Below are 25243 nucleotides of genomic sequence, written 5' to 3' on the forward strand. Positions count from 1 at the left end.
AAAATATTAGTATCTTCATGGGCAGGAATAATCTGGATTTTTCCAAATTTCTCATGAGAAGGGCTCTGGTTTTTTTATAGATATTCTTTTATCCAACAACAAAGAACTCTAAATTATATAATAGCTGAAATTAAGCTAAATATAGAGAAAGAGACATGAAGTAAAAGTGATCTAAAGCAAAACAGGATATCTTTAAACTTTAAAAGGAGAGCATTTTACTTTAGCCAAACTCCATTTTCTCCCTTTCCTCATCAGCTTTTTTTTTCCATAGAAACTTTCTGGAATTTCAATTTTTTTGGGCATGGGGGCATGGAGATGCTGAAACTCTCTTCTGTCCGGATCTAAGAGAAAGAGAAAAATCACTTTGGCTTATAGAGAGGAGACAGGTAGGATGTGTCCACTGCCCAAAATACTCCATAAAGTCTTGTCTACGGAATGGCAAAGAGGATTAACTTCCCTCTAGCCCTTGCTGCTGGTTCATGGACTGCATTTCCAGCACTGCAGTTTTATTTTCATTTTAGCTCGATGAAGTAGCATCACAATTAGTTCTTCAGCTTTCCTGTGCAAGTTCCTTCATTCTGAGGTCAGAAAATCTTCACTCTGCTGCAAAGTTTCTGAGGAAAGGGGAGGCAGCAAAGCAGGGAGCTCGTTAGCAAGGCTGGCCTATGCTTTGGATTGATTTTTTTTTTCTCTAATGGCTTGATCATAACAGTTGCACTCTAATTTTTGTACAGGGTTGTGCACATTTCAGGCAATGTAAATATATACATTGGCATGCTTATTAGCTCTGCTGTTTAAATTAGGGATATTTGATAGTGTATAATAAAACCAAGTGGTCCTGTGTACCATTTGTCATGCTGAGCTTGGACTCATCTCTTTGTACTCCCACTCCACCCTTTCCAGCCTCATTATATTCCAAATGCTCCTCCTTGCTTGGAGCAAAATCAATCCTTGTTTTGCATTGGGTGGAAGAGGAGAAATGTGTGCTGGGATTTTCCTGAGCGCACAGAGCTGCGTGCAGACTTAATTCTTGGTTAAAGGATAAGTGTGGGGCTTCCCCAGGGAGGGGGAGCATTGTAAGACAGCTGAGGTCATGGTCACAGCCTCAGCCCCCGTGTATTAAACTGCAGAAAGGAGGAGAAATATGAGAGGGCCCTTTGCACTTATCAAGAGAGAATACTACTGTGAATGCTTCTTCCCTGAGCCTCCAAAGCTACAGGCAAAATAGTAAATCCCTGCAGCTCTGAGAAGTGATTTTTTTTTATCTTGTTTAATCATCCCTTCATTTCAAAACCCCAATTTCTCCCCACTGGCCCAATCTGTATTTCTCTTGCTGAGGGCTGGCCTATGTCACTGGCCAAATGCATCAGGTCTGTGTTGGAATGATTGCACGGGATGGATTTTTCTGAGGATGGAAGTCTCTTGGTGGAATATAAGAGATGGGATTTGAGTCCCCCACTTCCATGAATGGCTGGGACAGGCTGCTCAGGGCAACAGGGAAGTGGCTGTCCCAGGAAGGGTCCAAAATCTGTGAAGATGTGGCCCCTGGGGACACCATTTAGTGATGATTACAACAGTACTTGATTCACCATTGGACTTGATGGTCTTGGAGTTCTTTTCCAACCTAAATAATCCTATCATTTATATCCACAGGACCTCAGAGAGGTTAAAATGGCTTTTAAATTCCCCTGGGAGTCGGGTGTTGATTTACCTGTACAGCCTCCTAAGGGGAGATGCCAGTGGCAAAGCAGAGAGAGGAGAAGCTCAGGATAAATGTCAGATGTCCTCTCTGGCAGCTGCCCAGAAGTAAAGATGCCCCAGAGACTATAGGAGCAGTGTGGGGAGCCTATTGGGGTGTTTGTCCCCAGGGATGTCCTTGGTCCTCTCCCCTTTTCTCCCTCAAAGACCAATGGCTCAGGCAAACCCTCAGAGTTTTCCTCTGAAGCTCTTGAAATTATCCAGAGTTGCCAAAAGAAAGGATTTGCTGACAGTCCGAATCCTATTGGCAAACCTAGGTGGATTTATGATGTTGGGTGGAAACCAATTTGAACTATAATTTTACGTGAATCTGATCCCTCTCCTGAGCCAGGCAAAACTTCATGATTCTGGCTGATTTTTCACACTCGGCTTTTGAGCACTTCTGTTCTCATTTGAGCTGAGGATGAAACTCTGGGCCTGCAATCCTGAACAACCCAAAACTTCCAGCAAATGGACACAGCTTTGTTCCCTGTTTGTCTCCAGCTCTAGGTTAGATGTCTTGATTGCCTTTTCCCCACAGGAGCCCACAGTGCTCCACAATATAAATTGTCTGATGTGTTTGAAGCATGTGCCACCGTCTCATGTAATTATGACAATTGTTATAATTATTAAAAGCTTTGCAATGTTTCTTCCTCTACTCCTCATAGCTCCTTCCACCATTTGAGGTTTGTAAGCCCAGTGTTTGGTTTTTTGAGGGTGTCACAGGCTTAACCAAACTCTGCTCTGTAGGACAAGAGACAATGGGCAAGAACTGATGCCCAGGAAGTTCCACCTGAACAAGAGGCAGAACTTCTTCCCTGTGCAGTGCCCAAGCCCTGGACAGGCTGCCCAGACAGGGTGTGGAGTTGCCCTCACTGGAGATATTCCAGAACCAGCTGGACTCACCCCTGTGCTCTGGGATGACTCTGCCTGAGTGGGGAGCTTGGACCAGATGACCCATTATGGTCCCTTCCACACTGACCCATCCTGGGATTCTGAGATCAGTGTGACCATGGAAAATTACTTGAGGCTTGCCCAAATGCAGGCAGAAGAGTTAAGTGGGTGCAGTGAAGTTGCCTGCAGATTTTCTGCATGCTTCAGCCACTGTTTGTAAACAGGAATACACATAATAGGTTGAGAAATCAGCTCCAAAACAACAGGCATTGTTTGTGTGCTGAGTAACTCTAGTGATCTGTTAGGATCTGGAAAAAAAACATATTGTGTCCAGATGAATGTAAAACAGAGCCTCCCCTGCCAAAAGCCCCAACAGATACCTTGGGAAGTTCTGTAAAGATTACTTAACTTGTTTCCCTATGTTTGATTTGACTTCTGAGATTTGATGTTGTTTTTTTTTGTTTTGTTTTGTTGTTTTTTGTTTTTTTTTTCCTAATTTCAGTAAATGAATGAGACGCATTATAAAAATAATAGAATATCAAGTGAGTGCTGACTGGGTGACCCTCTCAGTGTCATGGCAGGAATGCACCAGGGTTGTGTTCACACTGCTCAGGACTAAGCCCTTCAAGTTTAGTTGGATTTTTGTTGGGCAAAGGTGGCTTTAGGCTTGATGTGTGCTGTAAATGTGGGGCTGTGCCCATCAGAGTGGGTTTCTGCCACCCTGTCAGTGATGAGGGTGCAGAAAGGGCATTAGACAGCATGCCCCCTTATCAGCAGGGTCTGATGTGATAAGGTGTCAAGAACCAGAGATAAGCAGTGAACTCTGCTGATGTAATGGGAGCCCACTGGTAGCTGGTGAGGTATTATCTCTGTCTGTATTTATTTCTGCCACTGTCTGTCTGGAAACTGATGGAAATTAGTCTCTGAATCAGCTGTCAGGGTCCAGGAGATCTGCAGATCACCTGTGGTAAAGACACAGGTTCATACAAACTGCTCAGCTCTCGTCTCTCTATTCCCTGTAATACGATGGAACATCCCAAAATTCCCTCCCTGTCCAAACCATCTCTGGGCACTGGAGCTTTGTTCCCACCTTGCTGAACACCAGAGTTGTTTTCTGCCTGAGCTGCACCTACAACAGCTCCTTCCTCAGCTGCCTTGGTGCCTTCAGAGCCACTCAAGGTCAGTGACCATGCAAGGACAGCAGCAGCATTGTTTGTCATCTGGGGAAAGCACTTCAGTTGCTAAATGGATTTGAGTTGAGTTTGTTTTTTTTCATCCTGAAATAACCACTGCTCAAACAATTGCAATTCTTCTGATGTCTTTCTGGGAAACATTTGGCTTGTTTGGCAGTGCAGTGTTGTGTAAATAAATATGTACCAAGCATCAAAGTCAAGGAGGGGAGGGTGAATTCTCAAATAATTATGTAAATAAATCCACATAGCACACTCTGATATTGGCTGCCATGTGCATTTATATTAATCAGTATGGACATTACTGACAAGTGAATCTATCCTGCTGCATTCTCCTGAAGCTTTCAGAAGTAATGCTTCATTTTGCTCCGTGTTTTGCTATAAGGGATGCAGCAGAACGCCAGGGCTGGCTTATCTCAGCATCCCCTTCAGGTGTCTCTGGGAGGCTGAGACCAATCAAACTTTGCATAAATAAGTGCACTCGGCATGAGAGAGTTTACAAGGCTGATCCAGCACTTAAAAAAAAACACATTGGGAAAAAGTAAATAGGCTCATTTGCTGGACTGGCCTTTATTTGTCGATCTCATCTTGACCTCTTTGGGGAGGCTAAAGGACGTTCAGTGACTGTAAAGTGCAGAGACTTTTGTGTATAGCCCCAGATGCACTTTTTCGATGCTTCATTGACAACAGCTGTAATTGAGCCAGTTTGAGTGGCTCTCGAGTTTTCCTTATCCAAATAACTCATGTGTTTGTCTAGGATTTGGCATCTATGCCTAATCACAAAATAAGTGAGAAAAAGCAGTTGCTCTTGCTGCTTCTGTGATCCCTCTGAAAGATGAAGCTATTGAAGGAGGTTGGAGGAAGTTGGTAAATTTTGCTGTTTGGTGGTGCACATGAAATTGGTAAATTTTGCAGTTTGGTGCACAGATCACCTGAATTGGGAAGCTAGATTCTCATTCAGGGTTCCACCAAACCTGGGGCTGAGCACTGGCTACCCCATCCCTGAGGAAAAAGAGAGCTTGAGCAACCTGGCAGGAGGTGAAGATAAGGAGTAAAATATGAGGGGGTTCTTTTAGAAAGGAAGGAAACAATAAAAACAGCAGCTGAAGGTGGTTTTTAATTTGTGAACTTTAAATTATATGGCAATCAACCCTCTTGTTAAAGCCATAAGGGTCAGAGTGAGGAGTAGGTGGTGGAGGAAGGAAGGGCTGGTGCCATCTCGGTCAGAGACCTGGAAAGCAGGAGCTTTACTCATGTCTAGGGCATAAAATCACAGTAAATGGGTGAGCTGAGCTGAATACCTTACTGATTTTTAATTAGAGACGAGATGTTGCTCTCTTGGAGAGGAAAATTGCTGCAGCACCAGTGAGATGAATGCAGGGGTGGCTGCAAAGAGAATCAGTGGGGCAGAGGGGCCACCTTGGGACCACAGGAGTCTCGTCAAAAGAAGCTGGAATTTACCCAGCTTTCCTTTTCTTTCTTGACAGCCTTGTGGCAGTTCCAGGTGATACAGGGGATTGCTGGTTCCACTACAGCCAGTGAGATTATTTGCATCTGAGGAGGTCAAGTGGAATAAGCCTTCAAAGAGTAGGGTGACTCCTCATGTTTCAGTTCTGGATTGATGCAGAATAGCTTGACAAAGACCATGTACTCTTTTTAATTCAGATTCCTTCCATTCCTACTCTTGGCCTTTTCCTTTTCTGTAGATCTGTGTATCCAGTGTACCCTAAATGTGGGCAAATTTCCTTTTAGTATCTGAATGGGGCTACAGGGAAACCAAGGAGTGGCTTCACATCATTAACTGCAGTGACAGGACAAGGAGTGATGGGTTCCAACTGAAAGAGGGGAAATTGAGGTTGGATATATTGGGATGAAATCCTCCCCTGTGAGGGTGAGCAGGCCCTGGCACAGGGTGCCCAGAGCAGCTGTGGCTGCCCCTGGATCCCTGGCAGTGCCCAAGGCCAGGCTGGACAGGGCTGGGAGCAGCCTGGGACAGTGGGAGGTGTCCCTGCCATGGCAGGGGTGGGATGAGAGGAGCTTTAAGGTCCCTTCCAATCCAAACCATTCTGTGATTTAAATATGCACCATGTGCATTGTTAAAATTCACTTCACCTCCAGTTCTTCAGGTGCTCAGCAAGAATAACATTGGTAAATTGATTAATTACATCAATTACTTCAGTGGGGTTTCCCCCCCCCTCTGCTCTTGCACAGTTTGCTTCCAAAATCAGTTCAGAGTGACACTGCCTGAGTTAGGGCTGTGACTGATTCCTTCTCTGGGGATTTCTCCTCTGGCCAGAGCACTGCAAGCTGCCAGTCTGAAGCTGTTCTCTGTGTGTGCCTAACAAATGGCTCTGGCAAACAGTGCTGCACTTTTACAATGTCATTTATTGGTGAGCTGAAGTGCTCAGGTGTTTTCACAGTATCACCTCTTACTGCTCTTTACCATTGTTTTTCACTCCTCCTTGCTGCATTTTGTTAAGCATGTATTACATGTCAATAAAGGTTTATTGATTGTTTGCCATTTATAGGGACAGTAAAGGCAAAACAGGTGTAATTATATGGTGAAAAATCACAGCAGAACTTAAAACAGCTTTCAGCAGCAAAGAGTAACTGGAACACACTGTAAGAATTGGGAAAAAATATCTCCTGAGAGGGTGAGCTAAGGGAAAAATTAGATAAGGAAAACTGGCAGAGCCTTAGGGAGCCTGAAGGCCCCAAATTCAAGTTATCCCATTCAGAAGCTCTTGCAGGTGACCAGAGAGGTTTAATCATGAGCTCATCCGCTGACCTCAGCTGAAAGAAAAAACTATGCAATAAGGAGAAACTAGGTCAGGCTCCCAGAATGAGAACAGAAGTGGAGCAGGGGCATAGACAGAAGCAGAAAGGCCAAAGAACTAAATAAAGATACAGCATTCAAGAGCCATTGGCAGTAAGGAGATCCAGCTCTGTATCACTGTTACAGGAGGCTGTTCTGCTCTACAGTCAGGAAAAGGAGATATCAACACATCAGCACTGCAGATAATTGTTTAATGTCTTCTCTTCATTCGAGGTTCAACACTAATTAGATGATTTCTGTAATTAGGACTAGTTATAAAGCAGTAAGGTCCCAACCTAGGTGTGGGAAAATGGGTTAGGGCCAACCTGGATGATTTAGGTGTTTTCAAATGGGCTGGAATTGTGAATTTAATTTTAGAATACTTAAAAAAAAAAAAGAAAGAAGAAAAGATATTTCAGTCTTGCAAGTGGGGTTAACTTGCAAAGGAGAGAATCAAAAGCCTGTGAAAAGACCAGCACAGTGAGTGTTCCTAAAAGAGAAGAAAGAGGAGGAGTTGGGGAGCTAGAAAGCCACCAACTTAACATCTGTTTCTGAAAAAGTACATGAACAAGTACTCCAGCAACCTTTTTAAAATGCCAAAAATCTCATCAAAGCCATCCAACTTCCTTGTGCAGGGCAGCACTCGGTTCTTTGCATGGAGGAGCAGCAGTAGATTTGTGTATTGAGATTTCAGTGAGGGCTTTGGCAGCCTCTCAGTGACATCATAAGTTACAGAAACATTGTCTTAGTCTGCCTAAGATCTTAATTACTTTCAGGAGGGCTATTGTCTCTTTATTGATTAGAGTGGGGATCTAGGAGGCTTACCCCAGGCTTTGCCTCATGGACCTTCCACTTAAAGGCTTCAGGAAGTGTATAAAGTAAAAAGGGATAAATCTAGGCCAGTATTTAGTGCTGTCACTTAAAAGGAGGTCCCAGCAGAACCATGAGTGGAGATTTCCTCATGTTCCATCCTGTATAGAGTGTGCTGGATGCTCCCCAGGAGAGATGAACCCCCTCTGTGGGTGTTTGCCCTGCTGCCAGGGGCTGAAGGCACCTTCCTTGAGTAGATATTGAAGTGTGAATGGAAATAATCTGTACCAGCTTCTCCCTAGATGCCAACTGCTCCTCAGGGAGCAGGGAATGAAGGCCCTGTTGGATTAGGGATCTGCAGTGACATTGAGGTGTGAGCTCCAGTTTGTATAAATGCCCTGATTTGCACTCTTGCTGAATTTAGCCTTGTGCTGCCTCTTGTGCCCCAGCAACCCTAAGCAATAGCTTGGTTATTCACTCTTAAAATCAGGCCTTAATTGAAAACCAGGCCCAGTGGTCAAAGGACAAGAGTATTCCAAATGCCAAATATTTGTGAGAAGCCAGCTTGTCCCAGGGAGGGACAGCTGCTCCTAATTTTCCTGAGAGAATCATATTTTAAAGCTTAAAAATACAATAATTTTTGTGCATAGCAGGGCAGCTACTCCCTACCCAGAAGGGTTTAGTATTTGTGTGCCTTGGCCTGCCAGCCGTGAGAGGGGAAGAATACTTGTCTGCTCAAGAGGCAACTCAGAGACATGCTGAATTATTTCAAAATATGCCTCTGAGGCCTTCAAAAGAAAAGTGCTGAATTGTACTCAGATTTTTAGATACTAGACCCTGCAACAGGTTAGCAGTGTCCAACTGGGATTAAGCCAGGCCTTTGAGTCCAGAGGGACCCAGGGCCTCTCCCAGCAGAGCAGAACAAGGATTGGGGGTGTTTTACTCCTTATGGGATTGAAGGAACCATTAATGAAGGCACAAATGCTTTAAAAATTAGGCTGTTTTCAGAGAGGATGGAAAGAGAGAGATGTTTTCAGAGAAGATGGAGGAAGGAAAGGTCTGGCTTGGCTGATGGCACAGCCTTCGTCCAGGAGGGTTGGGGAGGGCTGGAGCTTTATGCAGCACACAACTAAAAACTGTGTCTGTCATTGTTGATTTTACAGGGGGAACATCCTGGGGGAGGGAGGATTGTGCCCTGTGCCTGTGCCCAGGTGAGACCCCACCTGCAGAGCTGCCCCAGCCCTGGCCCAGCACAGGGAGGAGCTGGAGCTGCTGCAGAGATCCAGAGGAGGCTCCAGGGGGATCAGGGGATGGAGCAGCTCTGCTGGGAGGAGAGGCTGGGACAGCTGGGATTGTGCACCTGGAGAGGAGAAGCTTTGGGGGGACCTCAGGGTGGCCTGGCAGGGCCTGAAGGAGCCGACAGGAAAGATGGAGAGAGGCTGTTCACAATGGCCTGGAGTGCCAGGACAAGGGGGAATGGCTTCACGCTGAAAGAGAATGGGTTTAGAATGGAGATTAGGAAGGACATTTCCCCTGTGAGGGTGTGAGGCCCTGGCACAGGGTGCCCAGAGCAGCTGTGGCTGCCCCTGGATCCCTGGCAGTGCCCAAGGCCAGGCTGGACAGGGCTGGGAGCAGCCTGGGACAGTGGGAGGTGTCCCTGCCATTGGCACTGGGGTTGGAATGAGATGACCTTTAAGGTCCCTTCCAATCCAGTCCATTCTGGGACCCCATCATTCCATGCAATGCAATCAGCTATCCCAGGATTCATGTTAGAAGCTGCTTTTCCACATTCTGCTGTGAATTTGGGTCATTGCAAAACCCACAAACACCAGCTTCGATAGAACACAGCCATTCTGAGATGGCTTCTGCTCCCCTCCATCAGGGGCTTCTCTTTGCAGATACAGTGCTGGAATCTGTGGTCAAAGTGACCTAGAATTTTGTTTTAAGCGTTGGTGCCGTCGTCTCCGTGTTCTCGTTGTTTAGAGCCACAAGGTGGCATTGCAGATTAAAGGGAAAACAGCTCTTGTTGTGCAGGGACGCGGGAGACTTGGAAAAAAATAAAAAATACCCATACAGCCAGGTTGAAATTCCTTCTAGGTCTTGGAGAGATGCAAGGAAGAGTTCTGCTCTCAGCTCCCAGGGCTGCAGTTTGGATGGCAGCGAGTGGGATGTTTGCTGTGTTATGGTCGTGGGGTGTTTCAGCTGATTCTGCATCTGCAAGTACCTCGGAGCTGTTCAGAGCAGTTCCTGCCCTGCCTTGGGAGCTGATGCAGCTTCAGAGCTGTGACAAGGGTGATGGTGGCACCTCGCAGCCTCTTTTGTTTCAGTTTGTGTGTTTAAATCCTGAAGAAAACTCATTTCTTTCTTCCCCATCCTCCTGCTCCCCCTCCTCCAGTCACATTTCCCTTGGTTTCCATGCATGCACAATTTTTGCTCAAACCGGGCTTCTCTGGAAGGATTGACCCACTCTAGAGAGTGAAGTTAAACCCTCTAACAATGGTAGAATCTCAACAAAGCTTTAAGGGCTATTTATTTGTTTTCTTACAGAGAGGAAGGTGAACTGAGCTTGCTGTAGCTGGACCCTCTCTGTACTTTCCAGGTTTTTCTGTGATCCAGGACTCAGCCTTTTATGTTCAGGGCAAGAAGACTCAGAGCAGGATATTCAAAGATTTTTGCTCCTCTGAGTCAGGATGAAATAATAAGGCATTTAGGAGATCTGAGTGAATCCTTAGGAAGCCTGTTCTGCCCCCAAAAAAATTATACCAAGTTTTTCACTCTGGAAATACTTCTTACAATGAGAATGGGCTTCACTGGTTTATTTCCCTGTCTCTTTTTATTACAAATTCCTGTCCCAGGAATTTTCTGTTTTTTTCCTCCATACCCTCTATGGATGGAGGAATATAAATAATATAATATAAATACTATAATATTATATAAATAATATAATATAAATCTAATATTCATGCTGAATTTCTGATAGATTCTTTCTGGTGCCAACTCTTCTTATCAGTGCTTGTTGTCTTTGTCTGTATATACTTTCCATGTAAACTAGGAAAAGTAGTTCTGCTGGAAGATGGATCTTCCCAGCAGTGGAAAAAAGTGCTAAATGGAGTGGGGGAGCACCCAGCCAGCAAAGGAAAATCTTACCTGTTTTGGAAAGACAGTGAAAATAATTTTATTTTTACCTCTGCTTTGGAGAAGAAGCGAAAGGCAGAGGAAATAAAAAAAAGCTTGCTCAAAACCCACTATAAGTGTTTGTTAGGAGTTTTGCAGACAAATGGAGGGTAATTGACAGTGTTTAACTGTCAAGGCAAGAGAAATACCCAGTTCTAACTTTTTTCTAAGAAGGAGGGAAGCAGCAAAAATTTTTCATCAACATGCACATGACAGCAGAGAAAAACACCATGAAGTTTTGCTTGGACAGTTTTCACCTGGTTGAGAAAGCCAGGGCACATAAATACATATAGATTCGGATATACACATGCACACACGTGTGTGCATAGGAGTTTCTGGATATATTTGACAAGTCTGATTCCATTTTGTGACCAGCTTTTATCAGAACCGTTTCTGAAAAATATTCCTGGTGTATTAAACCTTGTTTGCTTTGCTAAATTGTCCATAATTTCATCCCAGTTTTCCCTGCCTGTCTGCCTCAGGGTTACTGCACAGGGTGGGAAGGCTCTTGCACACTCCAGCTGTCCCCAGACTGGGAAACAGCTCCCAGAGACTGTGGTGAGGTGGCCACAAAAAGTGTGCAAAAATGCTGTTGGTTTAGATGGCGTGGGAAATGCTCCTCTTGACCAGTTTCTTGCTGTGTGAAGAGCAAATCCTGCCCAGAATGTTCCTGTGCCTCCTTTCTGGACAGGGGTGATGCTGCTCGGCTGTTCGGGCAGGACAGTTTATTCCTGCCTGAGCAGACACTGTCTCCCACTCTGTGCAAAGCATGGCCAGACTTGGACTGGCAGGCCTGATGGAATATAAACACTTGATGTTTATTAAATATTGTGAATGTTCTGCCCCAAAATGTAAATAAGTAGTTGGCATTTTGATTTCTAGGATGATCGACCACGATCGAAATGCATGAGGCTAATGAGAGAACATCCAATTCTTTTAGGATAATTTCAAAAGGTGTCTATGCTCCTTCTGCATGCTGAGGACTTCTGGGTGCAAGCCAACTCCTAAATGATAGGGGTTAGGATGAGGCTAGCAAGAAAGCTCCTCTCACCAAGGTTATTTCATAACTGCCTACTGCAGAGTTTCACATTTACCACTGGAGCAGCTGGTGCTGGCTCACCTCATCTGTCAGGCAGGGAGCCGAAGGAGATGTATTGCTGGACTGACCCCAATAGTGAATCCGATGTTCTTGGCTTTTTTTTTAAACTCTCCCAACCTGAAGGGAGAAGTGAACCTTTTGAAAAAGAAAAGTTTATTCATAAAAAATTCTGTGCAGCGCACATTTCCGGATGGATGTTCAGGCCAGCATTACTTAATGCTGAAATCAAAGCTTTGGGGATTCATGGACATTTCCAAGGCTGCTGTGATACTGCAACCCCTGTGTATAACCTCATGCTTAACACAGGGCTTTTATTCACCTTGAAGTTCTCTTTTGTTCTTCAATCAGCTCTGTTCTGGAAGGAGAGGGGGGAAGCAGTAATGAGATTTAGCAGGATCTCTGGAGATGAACAGATGCAAGCCCAGCTCTCCTGGATCAGAGACCTTTATTACAGTGTTTGCATTCCAGAGGAGGTGGTCAAGGAAAATGTGGGACAGGATGAATGTTTTCTGTGGAGAAGAGATGCTGTTTAAACTACCATCTGTGTGTAACTTACATTGCAGTAGGAAAACAAGATTTGCTGCATCCTGGAGAAAATGATGTGAATGTGTTTGGTAGAAGTTGTCCAGTAATGCTGGGATCTCTTGTGTGCCTAGGAGAACCTCGGGGCAGTCTCAGCCTTGCTGAATTCCCAGGGACTGCCCTCTTAATGGGAAAGTTGTGCCTCTGCTCCAGGGGATTGTTGAACAACACTTGGTCTTGCTGGGTGTCACAGAGGTTCAGACGTGTTCTGCTGCAGAATGAGATCGCAAACCAGATTGCTTTTTTCTTTTCCATCCTTTCATTTCCAAAGAGGATCTTTTCTCTTTCCCCCCACTCCCCAGCTCAATAAGCTCTGTGGTGGCTGTCAGGACATTGACATATCATGGTGAACACTTGAATTCAGGTGTTTTTTGCAAACCTGACAGATCTTCAACCTGCCCAAATCTGAGTATTGTAATTGCTCAGCTACTGTTGCTTAATGTGAATGTGGGGGCAGGAAGGAACATCTCTCTGCTTCTGCAGAACCTCAGGAAAATAGCTTTGGTTTTGACAAATTGGTATTTTCTTTCAAATATTTCTAGTGAATGTTGCAGAGTTCAAATGTTAAGGCCTTCCTCTGGAATGGAAGTTTGAAAGATTTATGTTGGTCTTCAAATCCATAACCTGCTGACACACTACAAAGGCCTGAGATGGCTGCCAATACCTCAGCAGATTTTCAAAGCACAAACAGTGGCTTTAGTCATCATTAAGTTGCATGAATCAGACCATTCTTCCTTGGTCAGTCCTCCTGCAGAGGAATTTTGTTTAAGTTTCTATTGTGCATCTGCTGTTCATGCTTTCATATGGGAACAATTTTTTCATGTGCATCAGAGAGGGGGTGAGTAAGGGAACAGTGACACATTGACCTCAGAAGCTCTCAGGGAATTTTCTAGAGCCTTGGCCTGCCTGCAGGAGGGGGTTTTGTGGGCTTGCTCCACTCTGGGCTTGTTCCTCTGGTTCCCCTGTGTGCAGGTCCCTCTGATCCACCATCCCTGTGGGGGTTTGGGAACACAGACAAGCCTGCACAGTAAAAACCCACAGGTATTTTGAAGGTCAGTGATGAACAGAGGAGAGTTGATAGTTAGAGGAGAGTTGATAGAACTTCCTACCATTGTTGGTTTTGTCCTGCCTGCTGTGTAGGTGCAGAGGAATAGACTCTCATCCTCTCTTAAATTGGCAATTTCTGGTCTTGCTAGATTCACTTCAAGTTTGCAGGCAGAGAAAACTTTCTTCCTTAGCAAGAAACCAGAAGTCTCCAAGGCCCTGCTGATGCCCTCTTGAGAAGAAAGTTTCATTCCCATGGTGTGAAATGAAGCTCCTGCTGGCATTTGAGATGTCTCTGCCCATGAACTCTCCTCTCTCTCTCAGGCACCTGCTCAGCTGCTGTTACTGAGCTCCTGCTCAGGCACTTTGGTGAGCAGAACACATTGTTCATAGCTCATCTCCTCATCTCATCTTCCTGTGCAAGCTTCAGTTGACTAAAAATGCTGTTTATTCCCATTTAATGTGGTGGAAATCAGGGCAGAACCAGGCCAGAGGAGATCTGTCTGTGCACACCCGGCTGGCTGGGACTGGCTGGGAGGAGCAGGGGGAAGCAGCTCTCTTTGGGTAGTGGCAGGTTCAGCTCAGGAATCTCAGATGGACAAGAGTTACTCTGAGGTTAATAACTCTTAGGTAGGAAAGCCTTGAGGGAAGGAAAACCTGCATCTACTTTGGACCAAAACTATAGAAATCTGAAATTTTTCATGGAAGACGATTGCTCCCATTTTACTTCCTCCTCCCCATGTGTTTAAATATTGTAGTGAAATGGAAACAAGCTGGGAAGCTCCTGGCTGGTCCTTAAGAACCTGTGGAGGAGCTGACAGCATGGAAATTGTGGGGTGACAGCTGAACCAGAGACTAAATCATTTACTCCTGAGCTTAGCAATCTGAGCTGAGGCATGGGCTTAGCTGTGCAGGGGGCACGAAATCTTTTCTTTGATTTTCCCCTTGGTTTTGCCCACATAATTTTAGAATTACAATTAGGAAACACAATAACTGTTCTTGCACACTTCACTGAATGATTGCCATTAGCTCAATATCACCCATTTCTCCTGTATTTGATACTCCACAACTTTGGAGTGGAGACTTTGGGCTCTCTCCCTCTTTGCTTCCCTGGCTCTTTCCAGTGCTCATGGCTCATCTGGGACAGGCAGAGCCGTGTTGTTGTTTGTAGTCCCAGGGCCCCAGAGCAGGATTTTTTGGGAGCTAGTCATGACCGCAAACCTTGAGGCCTCTGAGTGACCCCATTTGTAATCCAGGGATGTTCTCAGAACTTCCCAGGCCACAAGACACCCAGATACATCCCTGAGCTGATGACTGCCCAGCCAGTGGCTGCTGTTGGATAGCTGAGTTCACCCTCATGGCTCTGCCTGTAGGAATACGGGATTGTTCATATGGGTGACTGCTCTTGTGGTGAGCAAGGCTCTTTTTGGGATGGCCAGTGCATCAGAAGATCCCCTCTCCTCTCTCCCCCCTCCCACTGACCTTCCCCAACGTGTCCTTGACTAAATATGTTGTGCTTGCACACAAAAGGAAGGAATTTAGGAGTGTGTGAATTACTTGCAATTAAATGTCACGCCAGCCACATGTGGTTTTGCTGCTCCAAATTCAGCTCAAATAAATGGAAAGGATTACAAAATGAGGGAACAACTTGGGTCAACCTGGAGTGTTAAACAAAATATGTTTTCCTCCAGTAGCATCCAGGAGTGTGTGGTGCATTTTGCCAAAGAGAGAAGACAGTGTGGAGTCTAAGTCAGGGGCTCAGGTGAGGTTTAACCTACACAGGCCTAAGTAAGTTGTTTCATGAGCTTTGCTAGTTCTAGTGCTTGAAATTAGTTTCTCCTTGCTTTCTTTGGCCTGTGCTGCTGCAGAGAAGGAAATGTTTTCCGTGCTGTGACAGGACAAGGAGGATAAAGGTAGGAGTTGGAAGTGAGGTCATGGCTCAGGCTCACTAAAAGGAAATCAGACAGAGGATTCATGTTCACCTTGAGCCTTCACTAAGCCAGGCTTGGGGGGCTCTCAGCTCTTTAAGATATTTAGGATTATTTCCTCATGCTGGACCATACATTCAATGAGATGTCCCCATATGTGAGGTTTTATTTCCATGTCTCCCAGGGAGATGGATGTAGTTTCTCCCTGAACTCACTCACATCTCTGACATTCCTGTGATCTAGAAATCAATTTAATCTTCTGATGAGGAAAACTTCCACTGGTTTTAATTGGGAATTGCTCTGTCCTGCTCCACTTATTTTGTGAGCCAAAAAGCTCCAGCAAACCTGACACAGATCTGTTGTCTTCTCGGAGGGGTTTGGTGGCATTTACTGATGGAGGAAGGACGTGTGGCTTTTCCTGAAAAGCTAAGGAGAATTATTTGCTCTCTCTATCAGCAATGCCATTGCCTTTCCCAGTCAAATACTGCCAGCTGTAGAAGGCACATTCCCTCCTGCCAGCCACTCATTGTGCTTTTGCAGTAGGAAGAGGGGGGATGAAAGAAGGGGGGATCTTAATTGAAAAAATAGGCCTGGGGCTTCAGGGACATAACAAAGTCAGTGGGAGTGTGTGAACAGCAATTTATTTTGTCAGTTCAAGTTACAGTCTTTCTGACATGTGAAAATTGCAGATGCCAGTTTCTCAATGTGTCACTGTGACACACAGCATCCCAAATAAATAATGAAACTCTGGACTTGGTTTGCAGAGCTTCGGAAAGCCCGAAGAAATGGGATATAAAAACTGACAGATAAATTGAGAGAGTTTTCTTTGACATACGGGGCATGATCTTAGTTCAGCCTTTCACAAGAAGATCTTCATACCTTTCATTGCTTCAGCAGAGTGTTCCTTTCCTCAGTGTGGTCCTCACAGAGTTTATGGCCTTCACAGCCTCTTGGGCTTTGAAAATGGAGCTGTTTTCATGAAGAATCAAACAAACCTTTTCCCTTGAAACTGCAGAGGATTGGATAACGTGTGACTGAAGTGTTGATCTGAGACTGAGTAGATCACCAAAGCAACTTGTTAAAGCTAGGGTCCAATTAGGAAATTACCTATTATCCTGACTGCCTACAAGCCTTTTAAATGTTCCATTGTTCTTCACCTGCTAAATTCTAGTGATGATGATATTTAAATCTCCTGTGTTTTCTGACTTAGTTTAAATCTTTTAGAAGGAGCTCTCCTTTCCATGTATTTCTACAGCACTTAATATAACTTGGTTCAGCCTTTATTATGGTATCCATTTATTATAGCAGTAAAATCTCATTTTGTGCAGATCAAGTAGTTTCTATTAATGTTTGTTCATTGGGCTTACAGAAGTAGACAAATGGCCATTAATGATCAGGGGACCAAGTCAGAAGCATGAAGAGTTTATTAAAAGTTCAATTAGAAAAAAAACTGTTCTGCAGAGACCTTTAGCAAGAGCCTGAGTGGCAGCAAAGACATTAAAAATCCTTAATAACACAGCAAAGATGTGAATGGTTTCCTATCCCATTTCCCCAGTTAATCTGGTTTAGTCAGCTGGGTGGTCAGACAGAACGTTGATTTCTGAGGAAATCCTGAAAAATTAGGCTTGTTTTAGCTAAGGGCAAAAAAAAAAAGGAAGAAAGAATATGACAAGCCTTCAAATGCATAAAAGCCTTGTACATGCAAGAAAAAATGTGTTATCTTTGGATAAGATGAACAGGGCAGGAAGCTGCAAATTTAAATTGCAAGGAGTCTGTGTCCAGAAGCTGAAGGAGGATCACCAAGGCCAGTGTGGGTGAGAGCTGGTGCTTTACTTGCAGCTCATGGTCCTGGCAGGCTGGCATGGAAGGGAAGATACTGTCCAGCAAAGCCTTGCCCTAAAGCAGCATCTAAAAGAGAAATGCTAATAATTTTGCAGAGTATTTCAAGAGGCTGAAAGTCAGTGCAGGCAGGAAGGTTCATGTGGGTTCATGACTTTGGAGGAAGTGTTAAGCTGGCACTTCTCACCAGCAGGTAGGTTGTGCCCAGGAGTGTTTGCTGGTGAAAGAGGATCCTCCTGCTCGTGGAACAGGACATTACCTTCAGCTGCACTGCCCTGTCTTGTCATGAAAACTTAAAAATAGGGGACAGATCCTCAGGAATTCAAAGCCAAACTGCCCTTCTTGAGCAGCAGCCAGGGCCAAAAGTAGAAATGTGAAACAAGCTGGAGAGGGTTGAGCGGCTGGTGACAGATGGGTGAGCTCAGCCCGTTCACTTCCCAGGGCATGGTTAAATCTGAGTTCTTTTCCATGAAAAAGCATCAGTTGACTTTGCACCAGTGCTCTGAGGGGAAGCAGTACACTGCCCTCCTCACACTTTGGAGACAGCCCTCTCTGTTTCCTTGGGAACTACGGAAAGGAGCTGAATTAGGCTGCAAAGACTTTGACTTCATCCACAGCTGCCCTGGTCACACTCTTGTGAGAGCTTCCCTGGCTGCACAGACTTGGAGAGAGCTGATGCAGTTCCTTGAGAGCCCACTTACCCTGATCTTAGCTCAGTGCTTGTCTGTCCTCTCAGAACATGCGTCACTGCACACGGTAATTACGAGGAGAGCTAAACTGCCAGGGAAGGATGATTGCATCATTAAGCCACTGGAACAGGAATAACTAATTCTGCTCTTAACTCTTCATGGAACCCTGGTTATGACACTGAAGATCAGTTTTCTCATCTGAAAGGAATTTTCCTCCTACCTTATTAATTTTATTTTATTGCATAATGTTGCTGTGTCAATTATATTTTGAAGGGACAGAGCTGTAAGGAAGTTGTGTCTATGGCACCACTTGTGAGGATCACAAACTGGGATTTCTGCTAATACTAGAAGTGTCCTACACTAAGAATATTAATTTCAACAATGATGTTTGTAATAGAAAACACCTACAAGGATTTGGGAGATTAATCACAACAGAAACATCTCAAAGAAAATCTGTAGTGAACAGTAGAACCTGGTCCATTCTTTGTGTGAATTTGCAACCCTGACATCTCTTACTGAGTATTCTGGCAAGCTCATAGCACTTTCAAGGAAAGATTTAACAGCCAAGCCAGAGCACACATCTCATGTTGCTTTTAGTTTATTATTATTGCAAAATGCGCTATTGAACACTTACGAGTGCATCACAAAATAAAATGCTGGGGAATTACAAATGAATTTTGCTCTTAAGATGAATGAGTCTGTGATTTAGAAGCTTTGACATCAATAGCACTGATGCTTTCATGGTAAAAAGGACTGCAGTTGTCAGATTTTCCTTCTACTTTGGGAGTGTTGGCACAATTTTTAGAAAGTAAGTTTTGGTGAGATTCTTATTAATCCTTTTCCCAAAAAGTTCAGCTAGCTATGAAATAAGAATGGCTTTGTTCTTTTTTTCATCCTTGCTTATTTTCCTTCTTCTAGATCTAATGATTTTTATGAAGTCAACCTTTTTCTACCTCTGCTTCTTCCTCCCACACCCCACCTCTCATGGACAAAATTCTACAGACCCCTGGGACTCTTACCCATCAATTCCCTTGGCATGAAGGTCCTTTGCCCATGGAAGCTCCATTTTTGTGTGTGTCACATCATAAAAAACTATTTGTGTTATGCAAAACTGTCACAGCTGAGGAGCCAAGTAATTCCTTTCAAATTCACACTGCAAAGCAATATGTTGGGTTTTTTCCTTAAATATTTCAGACAATGCTTTTATCAAAATGGGTCATTCTTCTGTCTAATCAGCGTGTGCTCCTGGCCATGGCCAGTTCTAGGTGCAAGAACTGCTGCAGTGGGCAGTAATGGATTAAATATGTCCACTGTGAAAGATTCTTCCTTAATTGCATTAGTTTGAGGTTTATTTTATGCTTGAAATGTGGCGCTGAGCCAAAGAGACCACAATCCACCTTCCTTTCCAAGGTCCGAGCACCAGGCAGTATCCCTTTACAAGAAGGGTGCTTAAGTGCTTTTCTGAATCAAAGCCTGAGTCAGTGCTTTAATGTACTCTGTTCATGCTTGGAAATGGCTTATATTCCACTGAGCAAATTTCCTTTAAAGAAGCTAAGCCTGCTACAGTGTCTGAAGAATTCAATGTCACACTGAAAACTTATCCCCCAGATCTGTGTCCGAAGAGATCCTGCCTAATGGATGCTGCTCACTGCCATGCAGCATTCCTGCTCCAAGCATTGAAACAGTCTGTTCTCTCTCCAGGCAATGGGACAGATTTTTCTCTGGTCACCTCTGGTGTTTTACATTTATATTCAAGGTTCTAGGGGAGGTTATTCCAGTGGAGCACCAGTAGCATCTCCATACCTGTGATCCCATACATGGGTTGGAGGCTGGTTCTAAGGCAGGAGTGTGATAGGACTCAGAGTATCCAGCAGGAAGTTTAGGCAGCTGTTTCAAGGAGGAATAATAGAATATGTGGAGTTGGAAGGACCCATAAGGATCATTCAGTTCAACTCTCTGCTCCTCCCAGGACTGCCTAGGGGAATCATGGAATGGTTTGGGTTGGAAGGAACCTCAATGATCATCTGGTTACACTCTCTGTCATGGTCAGGAACACCTTCCGCTATCTCAGGCTGCACCAACCTGCCCTTGGACATGTCTGGCTATGGGGCAGCCACAGCTTCTCTGAGTAACCTGTACCAGGGCCTCACCACCCTCACAGGAAAGAATTTCTTCCTGATCTCTAATCTAAACCTCCCCTCTGTCAGTTTTGAAGCCATTCCCTCTGTTCTGTCACTACATGCTCTCATCAATAGTCTTTCTCCACCTTTCTTGTTGGCCTCCTTAGATAAGAGCACCATCCAAGATGCTCCTTGATCCTTGGACAGAGGATCCTTGGACAGAGTGCTATGGGGAGCCTGTTCCAGGGATCAACCAGTCTTTCCCTAATGTCTGCTCTGAACTTTTTCCCTAGAGGCAGTCCCATTCCCTTTCCTCATGTCCTCTTGCTGGCTCCCAGAGTGGGGATCAGCAGCTCCTGCTCTGCCCTCCAGGGAGGTGTGGGCTACCCTAAGGACATCCCTTGCCCTCTGTCACTGCTCCTTCAGAGCCCTGGGCCCTGTTTGCCTTTCCCCAAATCAGAGGCAGGTGCTTGACCTGCCTATATGCTTTCTTGTGGTTCATTTCCAGCCTTACTGCTGACTTCTGCTTCCTTGTCAGAGCTCGAGGAAGATTCATCCCAGGCTGGCTGGGCTATTTTAAGGCCAGGCTTCTATGGATCTGCACGAGCCCGTGTGCTTCAATTAGCTTTTGTCTGGCCTGAGCTGTTTTTGTTATCACCCTCATTTTGCTGATAAAGCAGGAACATTTTTAGAGGTGACTTTTTTCCCCCTCTGCAGGAGCCCTGGGATGGATGGGAATGAACTTTGTCAGGTGCTCAGAGTGAAGGGAATTGTCAGGATACCTGGCTCCTCTGTCTGTCCTGACAAACCACTCGGGGGCCTTGTGTCTCAGGTTGTTCCTTCTGCAAAGCAAGGCTAATATTTATTTCCATTATATATATTAATAGCACTTAGTAACTTTGAACAAGGTCAGGCCTTCAATGCATTACACACTGTGCTAAGACATGCATATATTAGTGCCTCTCTCCTGCCTCCTTCGAAGGAGTGATGTCAGAATGCAGTGCCTGAGAGGCAAGAAATGATCCTGTTGTGTTCCAGGACTCTGTCCTGGCACTCTGGCTCATCCCAAGGAGTGCATTATGGGCAGGAGATAATTTGGACTTGGCCTTTCATAAGTTGATTATCCTATTTCAGGTTGAATACCCCAGATAAGGGTTTGTGACTAAAGGGAGGCGATGGCTGAGAAATCTCTGCAAAGTTTTGCGGCTGGAGTCATAAAGAGAGAATAAGGCAGGACTGCCAAAGTATGGGCACCTCCATCACAGCTGACACAGGTTTTGTCTAGATTTAGGCCTCTCATTTTCATCACTGCTTTAGTCAGAGGAATCACTCTCCAGATGATCCCACACTCTTTCAAGTTCAGAGCAGCATCTCCCTGAACTGACAGATTAGCAGACAACAACTCTGTGAACTTCCAGTATGAATTCATAAATAGTCTGTCTCCAACCACCATTAATGCATCCCAGATTTAGGGCTGCCTGACAAATCATGTTCTCCCATTGCCACCATGACTTTGTTCTACACTTCAGATTTGAAAACCATGAAAAATAAATAATAGTTTGGAACGTCTGGTTGTTAAATCATCTCAAGCTCCTACTGGGGATGCACAGTGACACCACGATTGCCAATGTCTATTAAACTGCTTTACAGGACTCGGATATTCTGGTGGGACCCAGTTCTGTGAGTGCAGCAGGGATGTGCTGAGGTAGCATTGCTGAGGTTTAGGAGATGGGAGTTTGGATCTGATTTTTTTGGCTTTTTCTACATATGAATGTTACTGAGAAATGGTGTGTCCTGCTACTACCATGCCCATATATTCTGGTTTCATACTTGGAGGCAGGAGTTGAGGGTCAGGGTGGGGATTAATGGTGGTGAGGTAACTGTTGGTGACAACCAGAGTGCTTTTTGTCCAGGGCTAACCTGAGCTGGAGTGGGTTGAGTGCTTGTCTCTGAAGTATTAAAGCAGGAATTGTTAGCACTTGATGAAAAAAGTGATGTCTGAGCAAAACTGTGGCACATTCTCATCCTCTCTGAGGTGTAGAGGTGGAGCTGCAAATCCAGAGCCTTGTGTCAGCAGGACTCAGGGAGACTGACACCAATACCAACCACTTCAGCTGAAGTGATTGTCAGGGGCAAGCTCTAAAACAATGAATTTGAGATTAACAGCACTATGTGGAGAGTTACATCTTAATCCTATATGAAAAGATACAAAATCATTCATGTGAGAGGGTAGCCAGTTGCTGAATGGTGATATTCTCAAAGTTTTTTTTTAATGTAGAATCAGAAGTCTAAAATCTGTGGTTATTAAAATATCCTTCTGGCTTTCCATTTATCTTTTTGTCACAGAACCCACTTCATAAAATTTGAAAGTGAGACAGAAGTTTACTGAAAGCACTGAGTACAGTTTGAGAGAGGCTGGGTCATCATGCAGGGGAGAAAAAAAGGAAAATCATCCACAGCCTTCATTCCAAGAGAGTCTAGACGTTAAGCCATTGCATAGAAAGCTATTGGAAATTCAAGGATTTCCTTACAAGTACTTGCATCTTTCTTTCCTGGCTTCTTCTGGAAGCTGCAAAGAGGTCCATTGACTTTTTGGAGATTCATAGTGCCACATAAATTAGGTAGAGAGACTCCATGGGAAGTGGGCCAAAGGGAAAGATAGTTCTTAAATGCATTATCTCTTTCACTCTTCTTCTTTATACACTTCTCCCCATGGCAACTGTACTTAGTCAAATATGCTTTGAAGTAAGTTGCATTGCCAAAAAAGTAGGATTTACTGCCAGAAAAAAGTTATATTTTCGTTCTCCATTCTGTATGAAATAATACAGCAAGAATTAGTAAATATGAGCATCATGTTTTTTCCAGTGTTGTTGCAGTGGCTTCAGAAGTCACCTCAAATTGTTTTGCCCATCTCTGTAAGTTATGAGGTGACAACAACACCGAAGAAGCAGCAAAGCAGGCAGGAGGTCCTGTGGAGCAATTGGAATACTGGGTCTATTTTAGAGCTGCTGATTGTTTGGATGCAGGAACTCATGGAAATAAACCCTGACTGTACAGCTGGTACCCACAGAAAGTGCTGTGGAACAGAAATAGGAGACTCACAAGTGAGGTGCCCATGCCTGACAGGAATGTCACTGCAAAGGTGATTTTCCCTGTCTCCCATTTCAGGGTTTGGGGGTGTCAAGTATGGCTGGCTGATTGTTCATGTTGGCCAGCTCCCAGCTGCTTTTTGAAGATATTTATTTTTGTAACTGTTGCATTTATCAGGGTGGATTAGCCAAGTCTGTTGACTTCAGTTTTTTTGGCACAGGCTGTCAGAAATTATTTTAGCAATGCTCTGCCCTGAACAAAGTGCATTTACTTTTCAACCTCTGCTCTTACTTCCAAGCAATGAGCTACTGAGGGTTTCATTTACAGTCAAACATTCAGTGGAGTTCCTATCCACGGCTCTTTGTTGTACATTGGATTTCTGTTTGTGGAAACCAAAGGGAAGGAGAAAGGAACATCTCCACCTAATGGCTTCTGGCTACCAGTAAATGGTGGCAATTCCACAAGGAGGTATAAAGCACAGGAGGATGTTTTCAGAGAAGTAATAAATTTGCTGGGATAGTCACAAGGAGTGCCAACATCACTTGAGAGAGGGGAACTTGTGGGAATTTCTTTTGTTCCATCTCGGGCATCATCTTCACGAAGGCTTGAATACACAAACCAAATCTCTTCCCAGCAGATTTACCATTTTCTGGCACCATTTCTCTGCAAACTGTTTAGGATTATACCATTCTTTATTTTCAGTGGTTTAGGGTACTAAAATATCATACTTTTGTTGAGTAAGCTGATTGGCCTTCGAGAGTGCCTTCAGAGCTGTGGTGTTAATGGAATGTATTCCCCCTCATGTTGGACAGGGTAAGGAAGAATTAATTCTGAATTAAAGGCTTGCTGTTGAAGAGACTTTCAAACTGAATATCCAGTACAAAATTCCTTAATTTTCTCCCCCAGAACTCAGACTGACCTTTGTATCCATATGTAGCTTTAAAGGAAAAGCAACAACAAACTGCAGAGAGGTTTTTCACTCACCTGAATTAGTTTGTTCATTCCCATAATATTCCACTTGAATGTCACCGCAACCTCTGTGCTGCCACCCCCAAACCTGATCTCGTCACTCACTTCAAAGATGCAATTCCCTGCCAAATGCCTCACCTTCATCCATCTCAATCTAAACTCAGCAAAATGACCTCTCAAAAAGTACTCTACAGAGGCACTCTTTAATCAACATCTGTTTAGAGCTTTCCCCGTTAACTTCCCATAGGCAGATTGTTTTCCATAATTAGGCACAGATAGGCTGTGATATAACCAGCTGACATATAGAATACATATTCATTTCTCCCTCTGACTCCTTGAAGGATCTGAGTAATGCACAAGGAACACCTAGTGCATTTAATACTAGTCTCAAGAGCTTCAGACTTGTCTAAGAGAGTCGCTGAAGCACTCCAGGTAAAGCTCATGTCTTGTTAAATGAGAGGCTTAGGACAGTGTGATGCTCTTGATGAACTGAGAGGCTGCATTTAGATAAGAAATGGAGAGCAACTGGGAGCTGGTGTCTCCTTATTTTCCTTTGCCGAGTGGGCTATGAGGGGCAGAAATGTTCTTTAGGGGCAAGAAGATGGTGGCATTAATAGAACTTAGGGGTTTGCATAAGAGTTATGGGGTTGCTTAAGAGTTTATGGATTTGCAATTACAGCCCTGAACAGCAACCTGGGGCTCTGTGCTGTGGACTTTGCCTGGTCTCTATTGTCTCAGTCCCTTTGCAGAGACTCTGCTTCAGACAAACACTTTAACAAACGCTTAAAGTTCTTCATATGTAAAATACCCGTTAAGCTCCTTCTACTAAACGTGACCTTGATCTCTTGGTGCTGCAGCTCCCCAGTGAAAAATGGAAATCCGATAACAGCTTTATCAGTCTGAAAACTCCCAGCAGTCCCATGCTACTATTTCTCATGTAACATAACAAAACATATCTATAAACGTGATAGTATTTACCGGCTTGATTCTGCCCTTTTCTCTCCAGTGAAATTAAATAACAGCCAGCTCCAGGGGCAGCCTGATTGATTTCAGTGAAACTAATGCTGCTACTCAACAAGACTGAGGGCAGAAGGAGCCGAGGCAGGCACCGAGCAGGTTTTGTTATTCTCCTGTTACTGCCACAGAGCTCTGGTTATTTTGAGAGAGCCTGTCCATATTTTCTCTTTCGCTGTCTCCTCCTGATCTTTTTGCCTTTTCTCAGCTCCACACAATAGTCTCAAATCTTATCAATTGACTGTCAGC

Source organism: Melospiza georgiana, chromosome 20 (genome assembly GCF_028018845.1).
Source record: "Melospiza georgiana isolate bMelGeo1 chromosome 20, bMelGeo1.pri, whole genome shotgun sequence".
Classification (NCBI taxonomy): domain Eukaryota; kingdom Metazoa; phylum Chordata; class Aves; order Passeriformes; family Passerellidae; genus Melospiza; species Melospiza georgiana.